Here is a 27,510-nt window from a genome sequence, read left to right on the forward strand (position 1 = left end):
AGGACAGCTGCCTAGTCTTGTACTCAGGAATCAGGTGACTTCACCAGAATCTCCCCTTTGAGTTTGTAAAGTACAGGAGAGAGGCAGGTACAGGATAGAAGGAGGCCTGTCATTGGAGGAGAAGGAAGGAAGGGCGGGAGAGAAGTTTGAAGGAAGAGGAGGAGACAGAAAAGTAAGGAGAAGAGATAGGAGGGAGAGAGAAGCCATGACAGGTGATGTTAAGATCCTTCTCTGTGTATTTACAGGTTGTTATTAATGTTCCTAAGGGATGGATGGTACCGGACTGTGTATGTTTAACTGGGCAATTATATCTTATCAATTGGATCTAAGATTATTGTGTTGTGTGTTCTTTTTATGTGAGGGTTTGAGTGTAGGAAAGTGTACGGCTGGGATGTGTTTCTGCCAAAATATCTAGCAGATATCTTGGGGCACCACGGTGCAGGACCTAGTGGGGTAAAAGACCACTATACTTTTTTTTTTTATTTTTATATTTTTACAACATCATACAAGATTACGCTCCTCCTTCAGGTTTTCCCTAATTAAACCACAGGGTTCAGCAGCTTCTGTTCATTTGTTGGGTGCAAATATCTGCATCTGAGTCAGCTATTTGTTGGGTCCTTTGGAGGACAGTCATTATAGTACCCTTTTTGTAAGCACTCCATAGCCTCAATAATGATGTCAGGTCTTTGGGCCTTCCCTTAAGCTGGATCCCAATTTGGGTCTTTCACTGGACCTTTGTTTCCTCAGTCTCTTCTCCGTTTCCATACCTGTAGTTCTTTCAGAAAGGAACTATTATGGGTCAGAGTTTTGACTGTGGGATAGCAACCCTATTCCTCACTTGATGTCCTGTCTTTCTGCTGTATGTAAGCTCTACAAGTTCCCTCTCCTCATTATAGGGTATTTCATCTATCACCCTCACCCACTTCGAGTCCTGAAAGTCTCACCTCCCAGGTCTTCGGTACATTCTGGAAGGTCCTCTCAATCTTTTATCTCCAGAGGTTGCCTGTTTCTGTTCTTTCTGCTGGCCCTCAGTCCCTTTCTATCACCCAATACCAGATCATATTCCCCTATCTCTTCTTCCCTCTATCCCCTTTCCCTCCCAGGTCCCTGCTTCGATCACCCTCTTGTGGTTGTTTCCTTTTTCCTCTCAAATGGGACTGAGGTATCCTCACTTGGGCCCTTCAGCTTGTTGACCTTTAGACTGTATCTTGGTTGGTTATTCTGTCCTGTTTCTTTTTTTTTTTTTTTGCTAACATCCCCTTATTAGTGAGTACATAACTTGCTTGTCCTTTTGGGTCTGAGCTTTCTCACTCAGGATAATATTTTCTAGTTCTATCCATTTGCCTGCAAGACTCAGGATGTTATCCTTAATAGCTGAGTAGTATTCCATTGTGTAAATAAACCACATTTTTTGTTTCTATTCTTCTGTCATGGGTCATCTGGATTGTTTCAACCTTCTGACTATCACAAATAAGTCTGCTATGAACAAAGTGGAACATGTGCCCTTGTGGCATGGTGTGGATTTTTTTGGGTATATTCCCAAAAGTTGTATTGCTGGGTCTTTAGGTAGATCTATTTCCAATTTTCTGAGGAACCTCCAAATTGATTTCCAGATTGGTTGTATCAGTATAAAATTCCTCCAGCAATGAAGGAGTGTTTTTTTTTTTCTCCACATCCTTGCCAACATTTATTGTTACCTGAGGTTTTGATCTTAGCCATTCTGATTTTTGTAAGGTAGAATCTCAGAGTCGTTTGGATTTGCATTTTTCTGATAACTAAGGACTTTGAATATTTTTTAGGTGCTTCTCAGCCATTCGAGATTCTTCTGTTGTGAATTCTGTTGTGGTTTAGTTCTATACAGATTTTTTTTTTATTGTTTGTTTGGTTTTTTGGTAATTAGCTTCTTGAGCTCTTTGTATATTTTGGATATTAACCCTCTATCAGATGTGGAGTTAGTGAAGATGTTTTTCCCAATCTCTAGCCTTTTTAATTTTTTTAAGCAAAAGGCTATTTGGTAGAAAAATGAAATATTTTTATCATTCTTGTTTTTAGAAAATTAATTTGTAATAAATTATAAACAGTGGTGGAACTTTTATGAGTATTGTGGTCAAATGTAGTCACTACTGTCCATTAACTAAATGCATGAACTGTTAATGAAAACTTCTAAATACCTCACTCTATTTACAACGTTTCTTCTCAGAAGGTGTAAGAATTTTAAGACATTTTTTAAGAGTCTTCGAAATGTCAATTTGTAGTTTATTGAACACCTTCACCACTTAAGTGATCCTGAAACCAGCTGTTCATGGTAATAACTTTAATTTTTATAGGTTTTGTGGACCAGGTATCTACATACTCATTTTCAGTTTGCTATACTTCATCTAAAATGCATAAACTCCGGTTATTATATCCTGAAATGTATCCATTATAAAATGACAAGATAAAAATGGAGAGCAAATTATAAAAACAATCCAAAATGAAAATAATGTTCTCTTGACATTTTTAATATAACCCAAGTGGCAGAACTTATCAATCTTATGTCAAGTGATATATTAGGGAATATTTAGTTAACCAATGTAATCTTGTTGGATAGACATCATAACTCAGCATTCATCAAATTGCTGTAAAGAAAACTGATCTTTTCAGCTATGTAGCTAACTATAGAATATATAGTTTATTTGTCTTGTGATCTAATTCCACAATAACTTTAAGAAATAGTTTAGGGCTACTTGTCTCAAGTCAATTTTAATGTCATGTGATGCTTTATTATGTTTTTTGAATAAAATATTATTGAGCAACAGATGTCTAAATGTAAAAGTTTATTTTGAAAGTCAATTATACCACAGGCAAAGCAAAGTACAGATAAAAAAATCACAAAATGATGTTTTTTAAAATTTTTTATTAGATATATTTCTTTACTTACATTTCAAAGGTTATTCCCCTTCCCAGTTTCCTGTCCGAGCCCCCATTCCCTCCCCTCATCCTCCTGCATACTGGTATTCCCCCTATTATAAACCTTATTGCCTTCCCATATTACCCTGCACTGGGGGGGCAGGGGTCAACCTTGGCAGGACCAAGGGCTTCCCCTTCCCTTGATGCCCCAATGAGGCTATTCTCTGTTACACATGCAGTTGGAGCCCTGGGTCAGTCCATATATAGTCTTTTGGTAGTGGTTTAGTCACTGGAAGCTCTGGTTGGTTGGCATTGTTCTTTTTATGGGGTTGCAAGCTCCTTCAACTCTTTCAATACTTCCTCTAAATCCCCCCAAGGGAGTCCTATTCTCATCTTGGTGCTAGCACTGACCTCTGTACTGAACATGCTCTGGATGTGTCTCTCAGAAGAGATCTATATCTGCTCCATTTCAGTATGCATTTTCTAGCTTCATCAATCTTATATAGTTTTGGTGGCTGTATATATATGTGACACATGTGGGTCAGGCTCTGAATGGCCATTCCTTTAGCCGCTGCTCTCAGCTTTGTTTCCATACCACTCCTATGGATATTTTCCCACCTTTTAAGAAGGAGTGGGAGCATCTGCATTTGGTCATCCTTCTTCTTCAGCTTCCTCTGGTCTGTGGATTGTATCTTGGGTAATTTCACATTTTGGGCTAATATCCACTTACATACCAAGTGTGTTTTTCTGTGACTGAGTAACCTCACTCAGGATGATATTTTCTACTTCATTCCATTCGCCTATGAATTTCATGAAGTCATTGTTTTTGATAGCTGAGTAGTATTCCATTGTATAGATGTACCACATTTTGAATCCATTCTTCCGTTGAATGGCATCTGGGTTCTTTCCAGCTTCTGGCTATTATAAATAAGGCTGCTATGAAAATAGTGGAGCATGTGTCTTTGTTGTATGTTGGAGCATCTTTTGGGTATATGACCAAGAGAGGTGGAGCCAGGTCCTCAGTTAGTGGAATGTCCATTTTCTGAGGAACCTCCAGATTGATTTCCAGAATGGTTGTACCAGTCTGCAATCCCACCAGCAATGGAGGAGTGTTCCTCTTTCTCCACATCCTCGCCAGCATTTGCTATCACCTGAGTTTTATCTTACCATTCTGACTGGTGTGAGGTGGAATCTCAGGATTGCTTTGATTTGCATTTCCCTGTTGAGTAAAGATGTGAATGCCATTCGGCATTTCACAGCTGTGAATTCTTTGTTTAGCTCTGAACCCCATTTTTAATAGGGTTATATGGCTCTCTGGAGTCTAGCTTCTTGATTTCTTTGTATATTTTGGATATGAGCCCTCTATCAGATGTAGGATTGGTAAAGATCTTTTCCCAATCTGTTGGTTGCTGTATTGTCCTAATGACAGTGTCTTTACCTTTACAAAACCTTTGCAGTTTTATGAGCCCCATTTGTCAATTCTTGGTCTTAGAGCATAAACCATTGAAGTTTTGCTCAGGAAATTTTCCCCAGTGCCCAAGTGTTCATGACACTTCCCCACTTTTTCCTCTATTAGTTTGAGTGTATCTCTTTGATGTGGAGGTTCTTGATCCACTTGGACTTAAGCTTTTTTCAGGGTGATAAGAATGGTTCAATCTGCATTCTTCTACATGCTGACCTTCAGTTGAACCAGCATAATTTGTTGAAAATGCTATCTTTCTTCCATTGATTGGTTTTACCTCCTTTGTCAAAGATAAAATGACTATAGTTGTATGGGTTCATTTCTGGTCTTCAATTCTATTCTACTGATCTATCTGTCTGTCTCTGTACCAATACCATACAGTTTTTATGACTATTGTTCTGTAATACTGCTTGAAGTCAGGGTTAGTGATTCCCTCAGAAGTTCTTTTATATTTGAATATAGTTTCACTATCCTGGGTTTTTTGTTATTCCAAAGGATTGTGCAAACTGCTCTTTCTATCTCTATAAAGAATTGAGTTAGGAATTTTGATGGGGATTGCATTGAATCTATACATTACTTTTGGCAAAATGGCCATCTTTACTATATTAATCCTGACAATCCATGAGCATGGAAGATCTTTCCATCTTCTGAGGTCTTCCTCAATTTCTTTTTTCAGAGATTTGAAGTTCTTGTCATACAGAACTTTTACTTGCTTGGTTAAAATCACACCAAGATATTTTATGTTATTTGGGACTATTGTGAAGGGTGTTGTTTCCTTAATTTCTTTCTCAGCCTGTTTATGCTTTGAGTAGAAGAAGGCTACTGATTTGTTTGAGTTAATTTTATACCCCGACACTTTGATGAAGGTGTTTATCAGGTTAAGTAGTTCTCTGGCGGAACTATTGGGGTTGTTTAAGTACACTATCATATCATCTGTAAATAGTGATATTTTGATTTATTCCCTTCCAATTTGTATCCCTTTGACCTCCTTTCACTGTCTGATAGCTCTGGCTAGGATTTTGAGTACTATATTGAATAAGTAGCAGAAGAGTGGGCAGCCTTGTCTAGTCCCTGATTTTAGTGGGATTGTTTCAAGTTTCTCTCCATTTATTTTGAGATTAGCTATAGGTTTGCTGTATATTGCTTTTACTATGTTTAGATATGAGCCTTGAATTCCTGATCTTTTCAGGACTTTTATCATGAAGTCAAATGCTTTCTCAGCTTCTAATGAAATGACCATGTGGTTTTTATCTTTGAGTTTGTTTATATAGTGGGTTATATAGTGGGTTCCTGCATCCCTGGGATGAAGCCGACTTGATCATGATGGATAATCATTTTGATGTGTTCTTGGATTTGGTTTGCAAGAATTTTATTGAGTATTTTTGTGTCAATTCAAAGTTCTCTTTCTTTGTTGGGTCTTTGTATGGTTTCAGTATAAGAGTAATTGTGGCTTCATAGAAGGAATTCAGTAGTGATTCCTGTTTCAATTTTGTGGAATAGTTTGGATAGTATTGGTATGAGGTCTTCTATGAAGGTCTGATAGAATTCTGTCCTGAACCCATCTGTACCTGGACTCTTTTTTGGTTGGGAGACCTTTAATGACTGCTTTATTTCTTTTAGGAGTTAAGGGGTTGTTTAGATAGTTTATTTGTTCCCGATTTAACTTTGGTACCTGGTTCCTGTCAAGAAAATTGTCCATTTACTCCAGATTTTCCAATTTTGTTGAATATAAGCTTTTGTTGTAGGCTGTGATGATTTTTTTTTAATTTCTTCAGATTATGTTGTTATGTCTCCCTTTACATTTCTGATTTTGTTAATTTGGATACACTCTCTGTGACCTCTGGTTAGTCTGGCTAAATGTTTATCTATCTTGTTGATTTTCTCAAAGAACTAACTCCTGGTCTTGTTAATTCTTTGTATAGTCCTTTTTGTTTCTACTTGGTTGATTTCAGATCTGAATTTGATTATTTCCTGCCTTCTACTTCTCTTGGTCCTATTTATTTCTTTTTGTTCTAGAGCTTTTAGGTGTGTTGTCAAACTGCTGACATATGCTCTCTCCTGTTTCTTTTTGCAGGCACTCAGAGCTATGAGTTTTCCTCTTTGTACTGCTTTCATTTTGTCCCATAAGTTTGGGAATGTCGTATATGCATTTTCATTAAATTCTAAGAAGTCTTTAACTTCTTTCTTTATTTCTTCCTTGACCAAGTTGTTATTGAGTAGAGCATTGTTCAACTTCCATGTATATGTGGGATTTCTATAATTATTGTTGTTATTGAAAATCAGTCTTAGTGCATGGTGATCTGATAGGATGCATGGGATTACTTCTATCTTCCTGTATCTGTTGAGGCCTATTTTGTGAACAGTTATATGGTCAATTTTGGAGAAGGTTCCATGAGGTCCTGAGAAGAGAAGTTATATCCTTTTATTTTAGGATGGAATGTTCTATAATTATCTGTTAAATCCATTTGGTTCATAACTTCTGTTAGTTTCTCTATGTCTCTTTAATTTCTGTTTCATCTTGGTAGATTTTTCCTTTGATGAATATGAAGTGTCCTTCTGTATCTTTTTTAGTGACTTTTGGTTCAAAGTCAATTTTATTTGATATTAGGATGGCAACTCCAGCTTGTTTCTTCGGCTATTTGCTTGGAAAGTTGTTTTCCAGCCATTTACTCTGAGGTAGTATCGGTCTTTGTCTCTGAGGTGTGTTTCACGCATGCAGCAGAATGCTGAGTTCTCTTTACATATTCAGTCTGTTAGTCTATGTCTTTTTATCAGGGAATTGAGTTCCTTGATGTTGAGAAATATTAATTCATAACTCTAAGAAATAAATTTAAGAATTGTCAAAAATATAAAAATGGACAATAGCTAGTTTGGAACTAGTGAATATAGAACACTAAAATGGTCTCACTAATGTACTTCTGAAAATGTACTAGAAAGTCTGAAAGCAGTTCATGATATAAGAAGAAAGAAGAAGGAAAAGTCTACAAGGACTCAATTTGCAGAATGGAGATGTTGTAAGAGATGTTCTTTTCTGAGTTTCAATTTAACAATATTTTAAAATATGCCCTTAAAATGTATGACATACATGTACTTAAAGTAATAATTCTAATTGTGTAGGTTGAAATTTAATGCAATGAAACATTTAAAAATGACTCTACAAACTACACACATCTCCATTTCTGAGTCATTGGAATTATGTTACTATGTATTCATTTCTATTCATTCAATCAATTTTTTTCTGTTTTTGCAAACAGAACTCCAGGGTTCTTTCTACCCAAGTTTTGCTTATTGCTATTGCCTCTTATTTGCTAATTAATAATATTATTTGCAGTTGAATATCTTTTCTGTACTTCATATTAATCCAATGCAAACATGGTGACATTTTATAATGACTTATGTAAGCGTATTGTTTTAATAATCAAATAAATATGATATATGTTTTTGAATCTTTTAATAATTGGAATACTAGTTTAGAAGTAATATAGCCCATACAATTTCCAAAACTTCCTTTAATTGTTTGATCATTCCATACTTCAAAATATATGCTCATAGTATGTGTGTATTTAAACAAAGATTTTTTTGTGGGGTTTGTTGGATTTTTATTGAATATTTTATATATTTACACTTCAAATATTATTCCTTTCCCCATTCTCCCATACCCCATCTCCCCCCTTTTTTTATGAAGATGCTCCCATTTCCAACCACCCATTCCAACGTCAACGCATGGCATTTCCCTAAATTTTTCTTTAAAAAAAATACTTATTATTCTATACCTTACGTAACCTCTTATGTGAGTGTAAGATAGGCCAACCAATTAAGAATATCATTTAACATGTAATTTTAAGGATGATAACTTGCAAAGACATCAAAATTTTCATAAAGATAATATTCCAATTGTATCATATATGCAGGTTTTTATAACCTCTTCTCAAGAAAATAATAATTTTGTATACCCTTCTGCTTTAAAATATCAATCAATAAAAAACTGCACACCTTGCATCCCAAGTTCATTAAATATATTTTATTCAAAAGGTAAATGATTGGAAATGGTACAACAGATGATTCTTTATTGAAATCTAGAAAGGCATGCTTCACTCCTGGTATTTCCTGTATTGATATATCATGAAATAATTTATTCTGCTTATAGCTGATGGTTTAAATACCATCACAGTGTTTTTTCATCAATTCACATAGACTTCTTGTGATTAGGTAGATTATTCCGTATCTTATCAGCTTCCCAATGCTATCATAAATTACCAAGAAAATGGTATATTTACTCATAGCTGTGGATGGCAATTTAGCATTTGTTGGAATTGTCACTGAGGATATAGAGCAGAAAGAATGACACTGGTGGTCATGTTCATCATTACTACCTGCATATCTTATGGCTCTGGAACAAAAGACTGAAATGAGAAGCTGGGACCCTACAGTTCCCTTCAGAGACAAATTCCTCCACTAACGAATTAAAGATATTAGGACAAATTTTCTCCTTTTCTGTTGAAAATAGATTTCTTTAATAAAATATATTCTTATTTGGGTTTACCTTGCCCAAACTCCAAAGTCCACCACACCTCCCCAAATCCAAATCCTTTCTCTCTCTCATTATAACCAGAGCTCTGAAAAAAGAAAAAGAAAATAAAGGCAAGTCAGAAAAGAGTAGAATAAAACAAATAAATGAATAAGCAAAAAACCAATCAACCAAACAAAACCAAATAATCTCTCTCTCTCTCTCTCTCTCTCTCTATCTATCTATCTATCTATCTATCTATCTATATATATATATATATATATATATATATATAGATCTCCAAATAAAAAGCCTAAGAACAAATGAAGAGTTACACATTTTCTCACTCCGGGATCTCAGTAAAACACAAAAAGGCCCCCTTTTTTAACCACAGAATATTCCAGCAATTATACTTAGGGACTAAACCTTTAGCACATAGAATTTTGGGGACAATGTATGTCAAGAATAGAGAATGCTGTCCTTAAAAACTAACAAGAAATAGAATAATTTATATCCTCAGCAGACTACCATGATAGGGAAAAATCTAAATGAGTACAGGCTTTATGTTCACGTCAGAGTAAATCTTTGTAGTTTTAGGTATTATGGCTCAAAACCTTCCTATGTTGAAGGGCTGCTTCCCTGCCTCTGAAAACATGGAGAGATGTTTGGATCATGAAACAGTTGTATTATCAAAGGACTAGAAGGCTGCTGAGTTCATAGCTGCTATATTAAGATATAGGGCTTAGGATGAGGAAACAAGCATTGGGAGTTGGGATTTCAAGGGTATATTTTGTTCCTGGCTCTTCCTCTCTCTTGGCTTTATGAAAGGTACAAAGTAGCCAGCATATTGTCACTCTCTTCTGGCAAGGTGTTTTGTTTTGCCACAGACTTAACTGCAATGGAGCCAAATACATGTAGTACTAATTCTGAAACTGTATTTTAAAGAATAGATCCTCTTCCTTTAAACTGAAAGTATGAATTTGAATTTTACAATAGTATAAAACTAATAAAAATAACTATATTTTAGAGATTTCATTTCTGTTTATTTAGGTAAACTATGTGTCCTTCACACAATTTAGACATTATTAGAGGTCTTGTTATTAGGCAAGGAATTATACAGAGTTGAGTATGAATAATTATTTTTCACACTTAGCTTAAGCTTTGGGATCAAAAAAAATTAAATTCTACATGATGATTTAATGTATTCTTGATTCCAGATACAATGCTAATGTTTGAATTGACAGTCTTCATAAGGACACCAGACATACTAATTATAACAAATTAATTTATACAATTAAAATAAATAAAACTGTCACTGTTACTAAATTACCCTAATTTGATGATTCGGTAAAAAAAAGTATTACACAGTTGAAATTAATTTACAAATTAACATCATGCTTTGAAGTTCTTAAACCTTATCTGATATAAATAAAATCCATGTAGATTATAATAAAATAAAGGACACAATGGACTTTCTTTTATTCATCTAATTTTAATGGAACCATGTATGTACACTTTAATTTAATTATACAAATTGTAAGTCCATTTAAGATGTTAGGTGTTTTCCACATTTTTAAAGTATGTATGTGCTATTATTAAGGAAACAAGACCTTCTAATGATTTCATAAATAAATGCACCAATCTTAATCTTTTTCTGACGGTGAGACTGAGTGTTGTTTGCTGTACTCCTCACATTACAAGGATTTCATAGACAGAAAATAACTGAAACCCTAAGCACTGGTATATTGTAATTATGAACAGAAAACATCTTTCCTGAACAAGTAGAAGCTTTATAGTTTAATTGTATTTACACTGATGAGTACTCACAAAGAAAAGTCAATTTGTTGAAGCTTATTTCATTGCTAGTGAAACTCTATCATCCTTTATAAGGCTGGCACAAAATGCATAGCTTATCTCCCAAGTTCCTTGAATATATTTTATAATATTCTGTGGTGTTATTTGGTTTTAGATGAGTTTGCTAGTTGAATTTTCAAAATGCTTCCATAAAGCAGGAAATATTATCTTCTAATATTTACTCATAATCTCATTTATTATAATGTCAAAACAAAAGGGCATGAAATGAATATAAATTTCCAATTTTTCTGAGGTTCTTCGTGTTTAAGTCTCAAAGTTTTAGAGGAATATTTGCAAACCCTTGGTTTATAACATTGATTATTTTATCTTCCAATTTAATTAAACCATTAAATTTTCCTTGGGATGGTTGCTGAGGCAAGTTAAAATGTTCTGTTCATTAGCTATCTAATGGATACCTGGATGGTCAGAACGCATATCTAATATGCTCATGAAGAAAAGACAAAGCAACACCCAGCATTGATTCTTTTGCTGCCCAGAAATACTTTCTGAGAAAGATAGCTTAAGAGCAGGAAAGATTTATTTTCCTTGTGGTTTCAGATGTCTCCGTCCATAGAGACTCCATTTTCTAGCTGTGTGTTTGTTGTGTTTTAGTGCAATGTCAAGCTGATAAATCATGATAGAAGTTTGTGGTAGAAGGAAATAGTTCAGCTTCTGGACGACAGGAAACAAGGAGGGAGTGTGGTGGTCACTGTGGAGCTCAAAGTCTTGTGCAGAGTGACCAACACACTATTCTCCCCCACATTTCGATGTTTCCACTTTCCTCCTTGATGACACTGGGGTAAGTCTTCAAAAATTAACTCTTGAAGTGCAGGACAGATCTCAAAGCAATGCTTTCTGACCCATCAAGTAATTAATCAATTAAAGAGAGTTGGAGTATACTCCACCATCAACATTTCATTTTATATAAAACTGCATATTTTTTTTAGTTTGCATACTTTTAACTTCAGAACAAAATAAAACCAACAAAAAATCCACAATACCCAACACCCAACCCTGCTATTCTGTGGGAGGGAATCTTCCTGCCTTAGTACAGGACAGAAGAGATTCTTGTAGACATGAGCAGAGAGACTAGTTGGTCAGGGCCAGTCAAGGTTGCTGGGGGAGCCACAAGAATACTACAGAGATGGCATGGGCTTCCCAAGAGCCTTCAATAAACTTCTTCCATGCGAGAGGCATCCTCATCAAACCCCAGTGGGAGGATCTTATCAGGAACAGCGGCACTGTAATCTTCTACAGTGACCTCATCTTCATCAATGCCCAGGCCCACTTTAATCATGTGGCAGATGTGGTTGGAGTGGGTTTGGGGATCTTCAAGTGAGAAGCCAGTGGAAAGCAGAGCAGTTTCTAAGAGCAGCACCAACAGGTCCTTAACAGCTTTGTCATTTTTGTCTGCCTCAGCCTTCTGCTACAGCGTCGCTACAATGGTTTGGTCAGGGTTGATCTCTAGGTGCTTCGTGGGTCCATTGTAGAGGTGTCTCATAGTGCCGGGTCCTTCATGATCTGTTCCATGTTGGCTGTCCAGCCATAAGTGCTTGTCATGATGATGCAGCAGGGTGAAGACACAAGCCTATTGAAGATTGTCACTTTTTCAACCTTCTTGTCCAAGATCTCCTTCATGAGCTTGCAGGAATTATCAAACATTTTCTTGCTCTCCTCTATTGTCTTCTTCTCTTCCTCATCCTCTGGTAGCTCCAGGCCCTCCTTAGTCACTGAGACCAGGCTCTTTCCATCAAATTCCTTGAGATGCAGCATTCAGTACTCACCAATAGGCTCAGTCACGTACACCACCTCAACGCCCTGTTTCTGCACATGCTCCATAAAGGCAGGGGTGGCCACTTGCTCTTTGCTCTCACCAGTGAAATAGTAAATGGAGTTCTGTGTGTCCTTCATACGCAACACATACTCTGACAGGGAAGTTACCTCTTCTCTGGACTAAGAGGTCTGATAGTGAAAGAGCTCACAGAGGCATTGATGATTAATGGAATCTTCAAGGATCCTAAGCTTTATGTTCTTGGAGAACACCACATAAAATGTCTTATAATTATCTTTATTTTAAGCCAACTCAGAGAAGAGCTCAAGGCTTTAGTAGTGTGGTTTCCTACATTAAATTATGTATATGGTGAAATATTTTTGCATGATGCATACATGGAACTCAGAGGACAAACTGTGGAAGTCTTCCTTTTCACAATGTGGATTTCTGAGATCAAACTTGAGTTGCTAAGCTAGGTAGCTTCAGGTTTGCTGGCAGAATTGTAAAGGTTCAACCATAGTGTTTGGTAAGTACTCATGGAAAATGTAGCATAAGTGTTTTAAGAAGATGCACACAGAAAATATGTCCTGAAAACACATTGCTCCAAAAACATTGAAAAATCGTATTCCTTCACCAAGTTATTTACAACCAAAAATAAGTTTAATACACAGACTAGGGAAGATGTTTGGACACAAGACACATGAACACACATATATATACAGAGATGCATTTATAAATACATAGATTCACACAAAAATATATAAATGTATACATACACATATATATGTATATATAGTATGCATACAAATTATATAAGCACACATACAGACATGTACATATAGATACAAAATGTATGTGTGTATGTGTGTGTTTGTGTATTCAATTAAGAGGTCTATTTGAGAGGCTGTGCCTCCTAATGAAGAAACGGTTGGCTCATTTAAGACTTTAAGACAAGTCATCTTGAAGAATAATATTTGCTCATAATATTGTATGTCTTGCATTTTTAAGTATGTGACAAAGAATAAAGGGTATTTTGAGTGCAATATATTTTATCCATTTGTGAAAAAGAGTTAGTTTGTGTCATTGGAAAGTAGTTAGTTGGGGCTGTCATGGCCTAGAATTAGTAAATTTCAAAGCAAACTTTATTTTTTATTTATTTCTATTTATCACCCTCTACCCCATATCTTAGATAAGATATTCACTTAACCTGATATCTCATATATTTATTTACCTAAAATGTAAAAGGCAGCCCAGTGGCCTAGTGGGTAGAGTTACTTGTTTAAATGTCTAAGGACCTGAGTATAACTTCTGTGTCCTACAAGGAGAAGGAGAAAAATGACTTGCAAAAGTTTTTGTTTGAGGACACATGTACCATTATGGTCACTATAGGAGTACATACATGCACACACAGAGACACACAGAGACATGAACAAATTATTAAAAACAATATTTTATGTTTTCTTTCCTTTGAACTTCCTGTAAAACCTCATAGATAATGAAATCTCCATATTCATTTTTTTCTCTGGTAACAGAGTTTAGATATTTTACTCTGGTAACAGAGTTAGAGTTGATAAAGAAGAAATGCTATTGCCTTAAACAAGTCTTTAACAAGGACAAAAATCATACTGAAATACTACAAGAAATGAAATATCTAATATTCAAAATAAAAATATAAAGAGAAAATGTGTTTATAATAGATCGAAGTAGCAAACTTTTAATAAAATGTTTTTTGAAAGTCTTAATAAAAGTATAACAAACCTGAGTGTTCACAAAAATGTGAACAAGTTTGTTCTAACACCCAGTCTTCAGGATCTTGAGGTTGAATACCTAGTATCACCTGAACAACATCATCCTTTATACCATGGTTATCAGGAGGTCAATTGTAGCTTAACTAAATCTCACTTACTCTTGTCATTTACTTTTCATTTCATATGACTATAAAGAACTCAAATTATCTTTTGTCATCCAAAGAATCAAGGCAAATAAATAATAAAAAGAAAATCTGTATATAACTGAGACTGGGATTGCCCACCTAACTTTTATTATAGTTGTATTGTTTTAATAATTTTGTCATGTTAATCCATCACTGTGCTGGTGAGTTTTATAGCAACTAAAATAATCTAGTATTATTTCAGAAGACAGAACCTCAGATCTAGAACCTGAGGTCTAGTAAGGTATGGTAGTAGAAGATAAAGCAAGTACAACCACAAACTTGATATTCCTGGAATCATGCAACTTTTTTTCAGTTTACTATGTTCATTTTTTTCAGTATGTTCTGTCACAGATGTTCTTCTATTTCAGTTGTAGAACATCCAATTTATTGGCCTCTCTACCTTCTGTTAGTGGAACAGAGGCCTCCTGTGAATACTAACTCCTTATTTGCATAGACTACCGATAGCTCATTTCAGAATAGAACTCATGTTCCCACTATTTGAGATTAAACACAACCGAAGATTGGGATTCTGGCCCAAAGGAACTGAACCAATATTTCTGCATTTATATGCTGAGGCTTGCACATCAAAACTGCTCTTCATATGCTAGATCCTCCTGTCTGTCTTGTTAGGCTTTCGAGCTATTGTTCATATGGACAGTAAATATTTTAAATGTACTTTCATTTGTCAATGACTTAAAGCATTATATAGGTTAGCAAGGAAAGCATAGTTTAAAAGCTATAGGAATTACTATTTAAGTTTTTATGATTCAAATCTTTTCGTGTTGGAATAATTTGGCTGTAAGTTAGCAACTGCTAACATGTCTATATCTGCTCTGGTTGCCTTGAGCATAATAAGGATTATCAGTTTATCATCCAACTATAACATTCTCATGCCTTCATCATCATTTGAATATTTCATTTGAATACCATACAAAGGTATAGACCAGTCTTGGCTCTCAAAACATAGCCTCAGCCATGGCTAATTGAAATACCTAGTAGCAGATTTTTTGCTATCACAATATTAGGTGAACTCTATGTGTCCTTGCTCCAATTTCTAACTTGGAAAGGAGGTACACATTTTCTGGAACACTACTGGAATAAATCCTATGATTGTTGCTAAGAGTCAAGGCTGCCATTACTCTACTATGGGAGCCTCATGGAATGTGCTTAGTGCTAAAGTGGCAAAGTTGTGATTATTCTAAAACATGATTGTTAGTGTTCAAAAAAAATTACTCTTGGCAGCCCAAAAAGAGGAGCTGAATGAACAAACTATGAAAGAAATAAGGCAGCCTGTAGCTTGACATTTAAAATATAACTGGATATAGCAATTGCAGATCCTCCAGAGTCATAGTCCACTTGGTAGTGTTATCCTGCCCAAAGTGACAGTTGTCCATATTTAATGGTCCAAGCATGTTTGGCACATAGGTGAAAAGCAGTCTGTCATGTTTAGTGAGTAATGGGTAACAGTAAAGTCTCAGGTTCCAACTCAAATTACCAAGAACAATTACAGCAAAGGTAAACTGCCATTCTGTAGAGGTATTATAACATGGCTGCTTTGGCAAGGAAGCACATTCAAAGATCTTTTATGTCAATGTGATCTAGGAGGAATACAGAAATTCCCTTAGTATATACCTTTAATCTCTCTGGCAAGAATATGGATACATCTTTAATATTTTAGTCGAGAATATTGACACTGTTGGGGTAGAAATCTTGGCTTACATCCAGAAAGAACACACCAAATGCTTCCACATGGAGAGTTTTAATGAGAGAAGAAGAGCAGAAGAGGGGATACCAGTCATGAGCACATTGAGGGAAGGGGGGATGGGGAAAGAAGGGACAGAGGGGAAGAGCAGGGAAGAGAGCAAAGAGCAAGAGAGTGAGGAGGGGCCAAGCAGTCCCTTATACAGTGTCAGGCACAGCTGCTGCAAACAGGCAACCACGGGGCAGAGCATACCTGGCTGTTGCCAGGTATCTGTGGGGTGGAGCTTAGACACAATACCAATAGATGTGCCTTTAGCAATATATTTATTCTCCAACAATTGAGGTAAAGTTAGTTTGTAGAAGGAGGCAGCCATATTTCAAGGTGACAGCTCTTTCAGGAGCAAACAAAGTGACAAATCAGAGAAAGATTTGACCTAATGAGTTAGATAATCCCAACTCTCATGAGGAACATTCAGGAAAGTAAGGTGACTTAAGTTCAGCAAGAGAGATAAAATGAGTGTTTATGGTATGAGATGTCAGCTTTTACTATCTTACAGTTTTATAGAGACAGAATTATTCAGAAAATAAGAAGTCATAAGGAGATAAGAAGATATTATGAGAGTTAGTTTGAGGACAAACAGAACAATTCAGTGAGAAGCTGGGAGAAGCCAGTTTGAATCACTAAGCTTGGATAGGAGTTCTGCTGGAACAGCTGAGTTGAACCTGAAAGAGAGGGAATTAGCTAAAATATGATCAGTGCTATTAAGGTTCAGAGCATCCATGTTTGAAGGCCCCAGTTATCAAAATAATTTGATTGCTATGAAGATAACGGTCAAGGACCAAGGAAGAAAAATTTCAGTCTGCCTGAGAGCTGTGACATTGCTGGTAAGGGTCAAAGGCCTAATATATGTTTGTGTCACTTAATTGCCTAGGAAGTATAACAGTTTGGAGCATCATCTATTGTAAAATTTGAAGTCATCACTACTGTAACATTAGGGGTCATCATCACTGTAATCATAAGGGCATCACCTACTATGAAAAGGAAATAGAGCATCCCTCAGTCTAACAATAGGGCCACTGTCTCCTGTAACAAAAGATACCATAATCTACTGTCATAATGGGGCATCTCTTTCTGTTACAATAGTGATATCACAGTAGGAAACATCACCTACTGAAATAATAGAGGCACCCCCCCACTGTAAAAATAAGGAACTTCACTCACTATAACAATAGGCACACCACCTAGTATAACAGTAGAGGTTACCTATTGTAACAATAGAAGACACCACATACACTAACAGTAGAGTCATTGCCTACTATAACTATAGGGGGTATGGTTTCCTATAACAATAGGGAGCCTCAACACCTGTAATAATATGGGCATCACCTACTGTAACAATAGGGGTCCTTACCTACTAAAACAATAGGTGGTATCACCCTTTGTTCCTTCCAGTACCCTAGTGTGCTTCTTGCTGCAGAGAAAAGAGGAAAATCAAGGAAACCAGAAGCTCTCATTTGTAAAGATACTCCTTATTTCTCTTCTCTTTCTTTATAGGCAAAACAAAAGATCTGAGTCTGTTGATAGCTGAAATTCTCATGAAAAGTAGTAGGTTGAGAGAAGTTCATTAACTCTAGCCATAGCTCTAATTATCAAGAAAGAATGTGGTCTTCAATGCACTAAACCTCCAAAATTATATAATTCTTTCAGAACATATTAAGGAAAATATAAACATATCATTTAAATATAAATTTATCCAAAATGTAATTTTAGTGTAAATAATATTTATTTATAAGTTAGTTCTTCTTGATTCCATTTCCCATTTTTAAAGGTAACACATCACATTTTAGAGATCTTTTCAAAGTTTATAATAGGATATATTTTTGATGTTCGAAACAGGTTAAACTTCTGTTTTGTGAGAGACACTCTAGACAGTAAAATCAAAATATTTCTAAGGTGATATGAATATATAAGTCCATTTCATTATTTAAGATTAATGATCCATAGTAATGTCCTGGGAACTTCTATATAATTGAATTTTTTCATAAGGCAAACTAGTGCTGGATTCTGTGCATTTTCAGGAAGTGGCAACATAACACCCAAGGTTGACACCTTGGATCTAGATTGTACATTTTGTTCGGTACATATTCTTTCACACATAATGAAACTTAGTCAACAACAAGGATCAGTAGCCAAACTAGAGGGAGCCATGTATTTTATTTCTGTGACAATTCAACAGCACCTTAATATTTACCTTAATACGACCCTTAATATTTTTAAATATCTTTAGCAATTGGCTCATCTTAAAACTTACAATTCTTTTTTAACATAGCAATATGGCAATACAATAAATTTTTAAGCTATATGATTTTACATACATTTTCTATTATGTATCCGAGAATTAGTGTTAATGTATAGTTTGTAATGATTTAGATCTGCTCCCTTATTATCAACACAAGTTTCACAATTCTTTAATATCATAGATGTGCACATACATTTAAATATGTTACATATGCTGAGGAAGGGTATAGACTACAGAATGTATACTATGTCTTTAAAACAATTTTTCATGAATTTTTATGTATGTTAGTCCAAAGATCTTGTTAGAATAATAAAAGCTCATCTTCATTTCTTTTTAAAGTGAGTTTTCCAGTAATTAATATTTCTACATAGTTGAGTTTACATTTTCCCATATGTCCATTGAAAACGTTAGATACACTTAATCATCTTAATATATATCACATGGTATATAGGCTATATATTGAAGTCTGAGTACAAAGGAAAAAATATATATATGCACACACACACAAATATGGTCAAAAGTCACTCTGTACAGTGTATTTACTATCAAAATATTTGTGTTTATAGCACAAATGTAATAACAGTGAATGTTGGTGATACAATGAAAAAAATACTGAAGAATGTTGGCAGTACAAGCTAACACAAACGGTAAAAATCAGTACACAATGAGTGTGTATTGTAACAAACAGCTAACATTTTGTATGAATTCTACTGGTCATCTAATTGGTAGTTGTTGGAGATGGAGCTCAATCCTTATGTCCAAAATCAGCAGAAATAGCTGATCATATTTGAGATATTTCTGTGTTTGCATTTTGTGAGTTTCCAAGGCTCCTTACATAGATGTACTTTCACAGAAGTTTATTTATATCAACACATCACACAAGGAACCCAGGATTTACATGTATGTCCTTCCTGTGTGTTGATGTGAGATCACTTTTTCATAATGAGCATTATAGCAGGAATTAAGGTATCTATATTAGTTTTTTGGTTTTGCTGTTTTTATATTTTTTTTATTTTTTATTTGATAAATAGCATCTCTTTATTCTTTATAATTATCCAGCAATACAGATACTTATTATAAACTGTGTTTACAATAAGTTAAAGATGGCTAATTTTTACAAAGTTGCACATGAAAGCAGAGATTCAAGTACCATATTCTTGGAATAAGAAGAATATTGCTGTTTTATTGACAAATATGAATGGTGTTGGGCAAAGTGAAAAGCAAAAATTCTTTAGAAAAACCTTTACATGATATATTTTACCTGTACTGCATTTCAAATTGTTTTAAGAGGAAATTATTTTAAATTTCAATTCTATTCATTACTGTTGTGTTCATCTGTGTGCATAGTATGTGTGTGTTAGCACGTGTGTGTGTGTATGTGTGTGTGTGTGTGTGTATGTGTGTGTGTGTGCATGTGTGTGAGTGTGTGTGTATGTGTGAGTGTATGTGTATATTTGTGTGTGTATGTGTACAGGGGTATTTCATGTCATCTTGAAAGTGGAGATCAGAGAATAACTTCATAAAGTACATTCTTTCTTTCTACCTTTACTTGAAATCTGGGGATCAAATAAGTCTTCAGGCTCATTAGGCAAGCCTATTATGATGAAGTTGATCTTGTATTCTCTAAGAGACAAATTATTTGGTTTATAATTTCAAAAATCAAGTTACATGTTTTAGCTTTCCTTTTTTCAGATTAATGGTAAATTCCTGAATATGTTAATACTATATTAAACCATGTAAGTTATTCCATAGCTAAGGAACTAAATATATGAATTTTTATACTCAATAAAATAAAATAGTAAATAAAATAAAGTTGTTTTATAAAGCAATGAATCATGCAAGAACTGTCTTTTTAGTGCCTGCGAACTCCAATAATAGCCATACTTTGCTAATAGTTACAGGAAGTATAAAATTTCCCCATAATGAAACAGTCCCTGAAGTTTTGTACTAATGAATGAACCTTCTGTCTCTTATCACTTGAAAGAAAGCAGGACCAATGAAAACTTTTTTGGAGTTGTAATGCTATTAAATGAATTACTGAACTCAATTTTCATTTAATTCTATTCATTATTAAACTTTTTGATTTTTATTCCTGAGTTTTACAGCTATAAATGCTATTGTTTATCAACTCTATTCCATTCCAGTCAAGGTGACAGCTTACCATATTATTGTCCAGTTTCACAGAATTTTTTTCAAATCAAATGGATATTGACATATCACTTCTCCTTGCACCTATAGGTCCTGTAGTCATCACTGTAGACATATCTGCAAAAATCAGATTTATTCTTCACACTTTTCACAGTGAGGCTAAGAAAAAATGTTCTCATTTTCCTATACCTTTCTTTCTATTATACATTATAGTCATTTAGTGGAAACTATAATGTGAAACAAGATAGACAGACACTGCTCACAGGGAAGCAGAGGTTGGAAGCAGAGCCATGGTTGTGTTCATTCTGTCCATAGTATTAGGGGTTCAGATGCTTGACCCACTTGGATTTCTATAGATCATGCGATTTGCCATATGTAGTCTTGATATACTGTTGCAGTATAGTTAAAAAGAGACAGAAATGGTTCCTGGGAGTCCCCACTCCTCCGAGATCTGTGTCCTCTAGTTGTTTCCTTGTCAGCTGCTCTCATACACTATCCCCCTGGCGGGTTGTTACCATGACTGACACACACCACTTTAGCCCCAAACATTCTATAGTGTAGCACAGCTTCCTGTCACAGACTCTGTTCACACTCCCAATAATCCAGGGAAATCATGACTCAACAAACTATAACCCCAAAACCAGATTTATATATTAAGTACTCAATGTATAATATATCCACATGATAAACTTACAACCAATCGATAAGGATATAAACTGCCCTCCTAGATAAATTTGCCTAGAGAAATCCATCCCCACTATCTTAGCAATACAGGACCACCCGGATTTGGGTCATCCTTCTCTGTCTCCATTTTGATTCTCCCTCCTTCTCCTTCTCTCCCTCTCTACAAAAACGTTTTCCTGCCTTATTCTTTTACTGTCCAATCATGGCCTTAATCTAACTTGTGCCAGCTCTCACCTGCATAATGACATCAACCTATAATATGCTCAGTGTCTTTCAAAGTACTTTAACCAAACAAAGGTCAAGAAACAGAATTTGCTATATCAAGGGAAGGCTCCAAGCCTTGACACTATTATTGATGCTATGCTGTGCTCATAGACAGGATCCTTGCATTTCCACCCTAGGAGAAGTCCAACAAACAGCTGACTGAGAATAATGAAGATACTTACACTCAACCAATGGATTGAATCCGGGACCACTGTGATTGAATTAGAAAAAGGCTAGAAGAAGCTTCCAAAATCAGCAGAAATAACTAGTCATATTTGGGGTATTTCTGTGTTGGCATTTTGTGACGTTACAATGTTCCTTACAGAGATGTACTTTCAATAAGATTTATTTATATCAACATACAGCACAAGGAACCCAGAATTTATACCTACATCCTTCATGTGTGTTGGTGTGAGATCACTTTTACATAATGAGCATTTTAACAGAAATTTGGATATTTATTTTATTTCTTTTGATTTTACTGTTTTATTGACAAGTATGAATGGTGCTGGGTGAAATAAAAAAAAGAAACATTCTTTAGAAAAAATCCTACCATGATATATTTATTCCTACGCCATTTTAAATTGTTTTCAAAAGAAATTATTTTAAATTTCAATTCTATTCATTACTATTGTGTTTATTTGTGAGTATAGTATGTATGTATTTGCGTATGTGTGTGTATACTGTAGGAAGAGTGCAGTCTCAAGTAACCCAGACCTATAAGATCTCTCATACACTGAGGCACCAACCAGGCAGCATACAGGAGCTGATCTTAGGCCCCTGACACAGACCACTTTAGGCAGAGGAGCCTGGTCTGGTCTCAGAGGAGAAGATAGCCTAATCCCGGGAGACTTGAGGCCCCAGGTTAGGGCAAAGCCTGGTGAGGGAGGAACATACTCATGGAGACAGGGAGGAGGAGGAAAGAGATGAGGAACTGTGGGAGGGGTGAGCAGACGGAGGGCAATGAGTAGACTCTAAAAATAAAATAATAAAGGAAAAGAAAAGAGAAGTAAAGAAACAGGACGACAGTAAAAAACAAAACAAAAAACAAAATGAGCTTGCCAAGAGAAAGGGCCTCCACTAAGATACAGTTCTGTCAAACCTGCTATTTTAATTTTTACTTCATATCAGATGAATTAATTAGGAATAGATGTAAGGAATAAATGACAATAAATGTACAATGTTACAAAAAGACATTGTCAATGGAAATTTTTTATAGATTAGTATGGAAATCAGAAGATAACACATTTGACAGCACAAGTTGAAAAACACAATTAAGCCTTGGTAAAAATATAACAACTGGACAGTAGATTTATGATGAAGTAAAAACAACGTTACTTAGGAAAAAGCCATTCAGATTAAAAGAAATATAATATCAATTTTGAAGGAATACAATCAATTCATGGCTAAGTTATTCAATACCAGTGAGAAATAATTGAATTAGCTCAGGATGTAAAGTAGTCTGTATAATAGCAACTAATTTGAAATCTCAAAAATCCATTATCAGTTTAGTGCTGCTGAGATTACTGAAGATAAAGAGACAAAGTAGATAATGACCTAGCAAATACAAGCACAGCATGAAATACAATAGATTGCTTCCCTTTAAAAATCTATTAGAATGTTTTACATTTAGAGGTTGATAGGTATTAAATGCAATGTAATTATTACTTTTTATCAATCACTGTATGATAGTGATTATGTATATTATTTTAATAAAGTAATATCGATATAATTAGTGTGTAAAAGAGCATGGTTTTATGAAAAATATACACCAGGTCTCCACTTGTACTTGTTTTCTGGACTTTCTAAGTGGTTATAACAATTGCTAGCAATCAATAAACAAAAAGCAAGACGCACACTTTCAGTATTACTTTTTTGTCTTGGAGAACAATCACTACATATTACAAGTGTTCCATGGCATAATCAGAAAGTACACATGATCTAAAGAAAGTAAGTCTGTAAATTGTAGCTTGGTTACTATTTCCTTTATGGTTAATATCATCATATAAATTAATACGGAACCATATTTATCTTTCTGGGCCTAGATTAACTCTCTTAGCAAGATTTTTTTCTAGTTGTAACTATTTGTCTACAAAATTGAAGATGTCATTATTTAACAGCTGAATAATACTTCATGGTGTAAATATACCACACTTTCTATTCCCATTCCTCTGTTTAGGGACATCTAGGTTGTTCCCAATATTTGAATATCGTGAATAAAGTAACAATGAACATGCTGAGCAAGTCTCTGTGGTTGAATGTAGTGTCCTTTGGATATATGCACAAATTGATATAGCTGACACTCGAGGTAAATCAATTAACATCTAGCAGAGGAATGGCTACATTGATTTACACAGTGGCTGTATGGCTTGTAATGGATGAGTACTCCTCTTTCTCCACAGTATAAACTGTTGTTGTCTTAGTCATTCAGACAGATATAAAGTGGATTCTAAAGAGGATTTTGATTTTCATTCTAGCAGTGACTAAGGATCTTGAACATTAATCTAAATATTTCTCAGTCATTTAGATTTCCTTGTCTTGGCAACTCTCTTTTAGATCTATCTCCCAATTTAATGAGATTATTTAGATTCTTTTCATTTTTTCAGTTCTTTATACATATTTAGATGTTAATTCTCTAATGGATATCACTCTCAATATGATGTTAGGAAGGATTTTATGGATGAACTGGGGTAAGGGTAACAGGAGCAATAGGATCAATTAGAAGGGAGAGAATGTGGAGAGAGGCTGCCAGAATTAAGGAGCACTTGACAGGTAGGTGGTGCTAAAGGAGTCTCCAAAAATTGCAGGAGACTTAGACACAACTGACCATCTATTATCACCAAATGAAGCTTCCAGTATGGAGATTGACTTGCCTTACATTCAAGTGAGTTGTTTACTAAAGGGGTGCCATGGAAAGGCACAACTAATACAGACTGGTACAAAGAAAATAGGTCCCTCTCCACAAACAGTAGTCAAGGCCCCTTTGCTGAAGATACACTTACTCAACTCATTGAACATTGAGGAGTCAAGTGGTTCCCTACATAGGACCTTTAACCCTGTGTTTCAATATTTACTATGGGAAGGTACTCTGAAGGATGCAAAAGACAAAGGTACCCACTTATCCCTTTTATCTACAATGCTTGCCTGCAAGACATGATAGGTCAGTGGTGCCAAAAGCCTATGGGAAAAACTGACCAATATCTGACTTGACTTAACATTCATTCTATGAGATGGGAACCATACCTGGAAGTACTTGGAGTGGTCAAGAACCAAAGATAAGATATCCAAGAGTTCTATGGTTAATGCAAATACTACTGTCCTAAAAAAAGTATAGTAATAAAAACGAAGCTGTCAATTCTATTCCTTTGATACACCTGCCTGTCTCTGTACAAATAACATACAGCTTTTATTACTATTGCTGTGTAATACGTCTTGAGGTCCAGGATGGTGATTCCAGCAGAAGTTTTTATATTGTCAAGGATAGTTATTGCTACTCTGGGTATTTTGTTATTCCTAATGAATTTGCAAGTAGTTCTTTCTAACTATGAAGAATTGAGTTGGAATTTTGCTGGAGATTATGTTGAATTTGTATGTTGCTTTTGGCAAAATGGCCATTTTTTTTCTATATTAATCCTGCCAAACCATGAGAATGAGAGATCTTTACATCTTCTGAGATCTTCAATTTCTTACTTCAGAGACTTAATGTTCTTGTCATACAGATCGTTCACTTGCTTGGTTAGAGTCACACTGAGGTATTTTATATTATTTGGGACTCTCATGGGAGGTGTCATTTCCCTAATTTCTTTTATTTCTTCCATTTCTATTAATTCTTATTTACTCGGCCTGTTTATTCTTTGAGTAGAGGAAGGCTACTGATTTGTTTGAGTTAATTTTATACCCAGCCACTTGGCTTAAGTTGTTTATCAGTTATAGGACCAAAAAATGAACTCATAAACCTATGTTGACTTGATCTTTGACAAAGGAGCTAAAACTATTCAATGGAAAAAATGACAGCATTTTTTATTTTAATTTTATTTACTTATTTATTTATTTACTTATTTATTTATATTTACACTCCAGGTTTTATTCCCTCCTAGTCCACTTCCCATACCTCTTCCCCCTCAACCCTTGTGTCTCCATTAGGATGTCTCCACCTACCAACGCCATCAGACCTCTAAACTTCTGTGGCCTCCAATTTCTTGGGGGGTTAGGTACATTTTCCCTGACTGAACCCAGAACTGGGAGTCCTCTGCTATCTATATATGAGGGAAGCCTCACCTCAACTGGTGCATGCTGCCTGGTTTGTGATCCGGTGTATGAGAGATCTCAGGGGTCCAGGTTAATTGAGACTGTTCGTCCTCCTACAAGGTTGCCCTCCTTCTTAGCTTCTTCCTGCTTTTCCCAAATTCAACCAAAGGGGTCAGCAGCTTCTCTTCGTTGCTTGGGTACACATATCTGCATCTGATTCTTTCAAATGCTTGTTGGGTCTTTCGGAAGTCTGTCATGATAGGTCCCTTTGTGTGAATGTCCCATAACCTAAGTAATTGGGTACTCGGTCCTTTTTTTTTTCTTTTTCTTTTTCTGTTTTTGACTAATATCCACTTATTAGTGAGAGCATACCTTCATGTCATTTTCAGTCTGAGTGACCTTACTCAGGATGATATTTTCTAGTTCAATCCATTTGCCTACAAAGCTCAGAAGTTTTCCCATTCTCTTCTAAGAAAGCAATTTCAACAAATGTTCTGGTTCATCTGGAGGTCAGCATGTAGAAGAATGCAAATTGACCCATTCTTATCTCCTTGTACAAAGCTCAAGTCAAAGTGAATCGAAGATCTCTGCATAAAAGCAGATACACTGAAAGTAATAGAAGAGAAAGTGGGAAAGAGCCTTGATTACATAGGCATGGGTAAAAATTTTCTGAACAGAATACCAATGGCTTATGCTCTAAGATCAAGAATTGACAAATGAAATATCATTAATTTGCAAAGCTTTTGTAGGCAAAGACAACTGTCAATAAGACTAAACAACAACCAACAGATTGGGAAAATATCTTTACCAATCCTACATCTGATACAGGGCTAACATCTAATATGTACAAAGGAATCAAGAAGTTAGACTCCTGAGAATCAAAACCCTATTAAAAATGGGGTACAGAGCTAAATAAAGAATTCTCAACTGAGGAATATTGAATGGCAGAGAAGCACCTAAAGAAATGTTCAACATTCTTGGTTATCAGGGAAATGCAAATCAAAAGAACCCTGAGATTCTACTTCGCACCAGTCATCTGTGACTAATGGCTTAGTCCATGGTTAACATAAAAAACTCAGGTGCCAGTAGATGCTGGCGAGGATCTGGAGAAAGAGGAATACTCCTTCATTATTGGTAGGGATGCAAGCTGGTACAACCACTCTGGAAATTAGTCTAGGGGTTCCTCAGAAAATTGGACCTGAGGACCCAGTTATACCACTCTTGAGCATATACACAAAAGATGCTCCAACATATAACAATGAAACATTCTCAACTATATTCATAGAGTCTTACTTATAATATCCAGAAGCTGGAAAGAAATCAGATGTCTTTCAACAAAAGAACAGATACAGAAAATGAGATTCATTTACTCAATAGAGTACTACTCAGTTACTAAAAACATTGACTACATGAAACTCTTAGGCCAATGTATGAAATTAGAAAATATCATCTTAAATGAGGTAACCTAGTCACAAAGCAAACAAACAAACAAACAAACAAAGCAAAACATAACATGCACTCACTGATAAGGTAATATTAGCCCAAAAGCTTGCAATACCAAAAAAAAAAAAAAATCACAGATCATATGAAGCTCAAGGAGAAGGAAAAACAAAGTGTGGATGCTTCAGATGCTTCAAATGCTTCAATCCTTCTTATCCTTCTTAGATGGGAGAAAAAATACTCATGGGAGGAAATACAGGTACAAAGAGTGGAGCAGGGACTGAAGAAAAGTTCATCCAGACTGCCCTG

The 27,510-nt window shown here is 35.3% G+C and overlaps 1 pseudogene; it reads right to left on the bottom strand.

The window, feature by feature from the left end:
* Positions 1-11,880: 11,880 nt before the first annotated feature.
* LOC116895982 lies at positions 11,881-25,680 on the bottom strand (annotated as a pseudogene).
* Positions 25,681-27,510: the final 1,830 nt, after the last annotated feature.

The sequence above is a fragment of the Rattus rattus genome, chromosome 3 (assembly GCF_011064425.1).
Source record: "Rattus rattus isolate New Zealand chromosome 3, Rrattus_CSIRO_v1, whole genome shotgun sequence".
Classification (NCBI taxonomy): domain Eukaryota; kingdom Metazoa; phylum Chordata; class Mammalia; order Rodentia; family Muridae; genus Rattus; species Rattus rattus.